The sequence below is a fragment of the Lepus europaeus genome, chromosome 2 (assembly GCF_033115175.1).
Source record: "Lepus europaeus isolate LE1 chromosome 2, mLepTim1.pri, whole genome shotgun sequence".
Taxonomy (NCBI): Eukaryota; Metazoa; Chordata; class Mammalia; order Lagomorpha; family Leporidae; genus Lepus; species Lepus europaeus.
The window spans coordinates 32,722,058-32,727,524 of NC_084828.1; positions in this window are offsets into that span (position 1 = coordinate 32,722,058).

The following is a 5,467-nucleotide window of genomic DNA, read 5'->3' on the forward strand; positions in this document are numbered from 1 at the left end:
AAAAATCTCTGGAGGCCAGTGGAGGATGGTCCAAGTGCTTGGGCCCTGCACCCACATGGGGGACCAGGAGGAGGTGCCTGGCTTCTGGCTTCAGATCGGCACAGCGTACCAGCCGTAGCAATCATTTGGGGGTTTAACCAATGGAGGGAAGACCTTTCTCTCTGTCTCTCTCTCTCTCTCTCTCACTGTCTAACTCTGCCTGTCAATAAATAAATAAATAAATAAAAATTTAAAAAAGCTCTTCATTTCACTTATTTTTGTATTTTTTTGGTTTCAATTTTGTTTAGTCCCTAATTTTAATTATTTATTTCCTCCTATTAATTTTGGATTTGGTTTGTTGTTATTTTTCTAGGTCTTGAGATGCATTGATAGCTCGTTTATTTGAGCCTTTCCAATTTGTTGATATAGGTACCAATTGTTATAAACTTCCCTCTTAATATTGCTTTTGCTGTATCCCAAAATTTTAATATGTTGTATTGTTGTCTTCATTTGTTTTCAGAAATTTTTTGATTTCTTCTATGAGCCACTGTTCTTTCAGGAGCATGTTGCTCAGTCTCCATGTGTTTGCATATGTCGGGTGGGAGGGAAGTTATGGGAGGGGGAAGCCATTGTAATCCATAAGCTGTACACTGGAAATTTATATTCATTAAATAAAAGTTAAAAAAAAAAAAGAGATTCTTGAGTTGTTGATTTCCAGCTTCATTCCACTGTGGTCAGAGCAGATGCATGCTATGATTTCGATGTTTTTTAATTTGCTGACTTGCTTTATGGCCTGGCATGTAGTTGATCCTAGAGAAAGTTCCATGCACTGCTAAGAAAAATGTGTATTCTGCCACTGGGGGATTGTAGATATCTGTTAGGTCCATTTGGTCTCTGATGTCAATTGACTCTGTTGTTTCTTTGCTGATTTTCTTTCTGGTTGCTTGTCCATTGATGAAAGAAGGGGTTGAAGTCCAGTATTATGATTGTGTTGGAGTCTATGTCTCCCTTTAGATCAATTAATGTTTCTTTGAAGTAGCCAGGTGCCCTGTAAGTGGGTACATATACATTTATTATAGTCACATCTTCCTGTTGAATTGATTCTGTAATCATTACATATTACACTTCTTTGTCTCTTTTGAGTTTTTGTGTTAAAGTCTATTTTATCTGATATTACCATAGCTACATGAGAACTTTTTTGGTTTCTGTTAGCATGGAATATCTTTTTCCATCCTTTCACTTTTAGTCTGCAAGTATCTTTGTAGGTAAGACAGATTTCTTGTAAGCAGAAAACAGATGGTTTTGTCTTTTTTTAATCCATTAGGCCAGTCTGTATCTTTTAACTGGAGATTTGAGGCCATTTACCTTCAAGATTTTTGTTGAGAATAATGGTTTGGCTTTGCCATTTTTTCATAAATATTCCTATTGTTTACTTTGGATTTCCTTTTCACTTTTACTGGGGGAATTTCTGCCTTCACATTCTTTCATAGTGATGACTGTATTTCTCTGTTTCTTAAGTGCATTTTATAAGGCTGGGTGAAAAGTGACAAATTCTTTTAAGTTCCCTTTGTTACAGAGGGTCTTTAATTCACCTTTATTCATAAATGAGAGCTTTGCAGCATATAGTATTCTAGGTTGACAGGGGTTTTTTCTTTTAAGACTTGGATGATGTCTCAGCATTCTCTCCTAACCTGTAGGGTTTCTGATGAGAATTCAGCTGTGAGTTCAATTGGAATCCTCTGAAAGTAATTTGGCATTTCTCTTCAGCACATTTTCTTTATGTTTTACCTTGGAACATTTGATTACAGTGTGTCATGGTGAAGAGTTTTTCTGGTTGTGTCTATTTGGAGTTCTATGTGCTTCCTGTACTTTGATGTCACTTTCTTTCTCCAAATTGGGGAAGTTTTCTGTAATTATTTCACTAAAAAGGACTTCTAATCCATTCTCCCCACACTTTCAGGAACACCTAAGACCCCATATTTTGGGTTGTTTAGTAGTACCCCATAAATCTCCAACACTGTTTTGTAAGTTTTCTAATTTCTTCCTTTTTGTGGTCTGACCTAAAATTTCCAGAGATTCATCCTCTCAGATATTCTTTCTTATGCCTCACCAAGTCTATTGTTTCAGCTTTACATTGCACTTTTAATTTGATCTATTAAATTCTTCATTTCTAACATTTCATTTTGATTTTCTCTTTAAAATTAATTTCATGGGAAAAAGTTTCAATCATGTAATGTATGGTTTTCTTTAATTTGTGGATTTGCTTCTGATTGTTTTTGATTAATCCTGTGATTAATGTCTTGAATTTCTTTTCAGGCATTTCATCAACCCCTTTATCTTCACATTCTAGTATTGAAATATTGTGTACCTTTAGGGGAATTATATTATATTCCTTATTCTTGTTTCTTGAATTTCTGCATTTATTTTTAGGCATTTGTGAAGATACTTACTGTTTTTTCTTCTGCTGGCTTTTACCTTTGAGCTACTCCTCTATGGCTTTGTGGAGTGTCTGTTCTTTCAGTGAATACCCAGATGTGTGTGCTAGCTTGGGCCAGGGAACTCTGTTCAGTACTCCAGAGTAAGAGGAGTACTCAGGATGTAACACCCTGATTCAGTGTGGTAGACTTTTTTTTTTTTATCAGAGGGGAGAGTTTGATCAGCTCTGTTGGCATAGTCTCACCCTCACCTCCTCTCTTTCAAGGCACTAGCCCCAGTGGGTGCAATATTCATGTGTGCTGCCATAAGAACCACACAAAGGATCCATCCAGGCCTCATTGTGAGCATGGATCCCACAGCAATGACCCGTGCCAGGCAATCAGGGAGCTCTGAGCATGTGGAGCTGCCCACAGAGTTCCCAGAGACTATCCACCCTGCACCCTCTCATACAGCCACAGTTTCCCCACAGTCCCAGCACACAACGCTCCCACAGTCACAGGGCACCATCTATCTACTCCACCTTGCAAGTCCATCCCATCCAAGAGAGGCAGAGATGCTCCCAAAGCCAGGGGCCTATGGGTTCTCCTCCCAGGCTGTTTGAGCTCCAGAGCCTTTGATGTGTTGGGATGTCTGGGGAAGCTCACAGTCCTAGGTGGGTGTCCAGACCCCTGTCAATCCTCCCAGCCAGACTAAGGTGTTTCCTCTCATTTGGTTGCCAGGAGCATGGACACAAGCTAGCACAGCTGTTAGGTATGCCTGCTCTCTCAAACAATTGCAGGGTGCCATTGTCAGGGGGCTTGGGGGAGAGAAATTCACCCCTTTTTTCCCTCTAGGTTGTCAGGTACGCTGCCCCACAGGATTTTTAGTCAGGCTTACACCAAGCTCTCCCCACAGCTATATCACCAGTGGCCTGCGCTGCTGAATTCTGGCCTCACCTCACTCTCCAAAGCTGGCACTGAGACTCCAGCTGCTAAGGTCCTGTGTCGTGTCATGCTCGGGCTGCCTGTCCACACCCTCTACTTAGATCCACAACGCCACTCTTCCTTCTGTGGAATTTCCACTACAGTTTTCTCCCTAGCTCTTCCCTGAGATTGTATCACCATATTTTTTTTAAACTATCTTCTCCTAGTCTAGACCAGTAAGCTCCCTCCTATTCTGCCATATTGGAATCTCTCCCCAAATGTATTTTAAAACAAATACTGTTACTAAAGAAAAGGAATACTTAAATAATTAAACAAATGGTCAGAAGATAAATATAAGCTTCCAATAACCATATAAAACTAGGCCAAAAAGACATACAGGGTTCTACACAACTACAGAATACACATATTCTTAAAATTCCTGAATATTAAAATAATCTAAATTTCAAAATAGGCAAAGGATTTGAACAGACATTTATCTGAAGAAGATATATAGGTGGTCCAAAAGCACATGAAACTTGCTCAATATCTGTAGCCACTAGGGAAATGCAAATAAAAACCTATAAGCACCAACTGCGATGCAAAGAATAAAAAAGACAGTTGATCATCAATGTTGTTAAGAACATGGAATAATTAAAACCCTGTGTATAGTAGGAACTGAAATGATCCAGCTGCATTGGAAAATAGCATGACAATTCTATGAAAGGAGCTCTGTTAGTGCTAATGGTAGAGTTATTGTATGATGCAGCAATTTTTCTACATGATATGCACCCAAGGAAACTGGAAAAAAAATCTCCATGCACAAGAATTTCAAAGTAATATTATTCCTGCCTGTCAAAAAAATAAAAAAATAAAAAATAAATAAATAAATTTTAAAAAGTAATATTTATAATACCCAAAAAGTGGAAGTGTCCTAAAGGTCCATTGATAGATGAATTTAAAAATGGCATATTCTTGCAATGAAGATCATTTGGCTATAAAAGGAAATCAAGTGCTGATGTCATAATAGGGATTAACAATGAAAATACTGTAGTAAAAGAAGGAACCCAGATATGATACAATAGGTTGTATAATTCCACTTAAATGAATTGTTCAGATGAATCATAAACACTAAAGACCTTGGATTTCACACTTTCAAAGATAAATTTTATAGTGTGTAACTATCTCAATAATATTGGCATTAAAACTACTAACAATTGACTTCTATTTCAATATATTCTAACTTAATTATTGCAGGATGTGATCTACAATTTTGAGAATTTTCAAAGCATTTCAAATAATTCTATTGTGCAGTGAAGTTTGAAACCTACTGGTCTCAATTTTGGATGCCCACTGGAATCACCTAGGGAGGTTTTCAAATGTCAGTGCTTATGTCCTGCCCCACTGATTCTGATTTAATTGGTCTGTAATGCAGTCTGAGCAAAAGAATTCTTTAACTCCTGATTCACATCAGTTTCAAAGTTGAAAAGCACTAGTTCTAGTCTTGCTATCCACTCTAAATTTTCGGTCCAGTTCTTCTTTCTAATGACTTATTTTTAACATGCCACATGAACCTCAAACCTAGTCTGCTCAAAAAATAATTCATCAGCATCTTTCCAAAACTTGATCCTCTACCAGTGTTCCATCATCCACTCCAAATCCAACTAAATCCAAAAAAGACTTTTAACTCTTTCCTTTTCCTCATACTTCACTTGAAGTCATTCAGTCCCATCAACATTAGTGTTAAAAGCTACCTCTCAAGTTTACCTCTTCCCTGTTATCGCCACTGCCTCTGCTTGTGCTCATCTTTCACAGAAACATTATCAGTTGCATTCTAACTAAAGTCCACGGCTCCATACTTGATCTCTTCCACTTCATTCCCCAGAATGCCTCTTAGAACATTCTGTAATGCAAATCTAGTCATGCCATTCCCCAATTTAAAATCTTTCTCTGGCTCTCAAATATGTCCTGATTAAAATTCTAACATTTATTTTGATTTTAAATTATCTGTTCCTGCCTATTGCTCCAATCTTATCTTTCATCATTCCTCCACTCTTACCTTATGATCCAATTCTCTGCTGATGGGAGACTCCTCTCAATTTTTCCAAAGTTCTTTACTTTCATACGTTTTCAAGTAGTCCACAACCACCTTC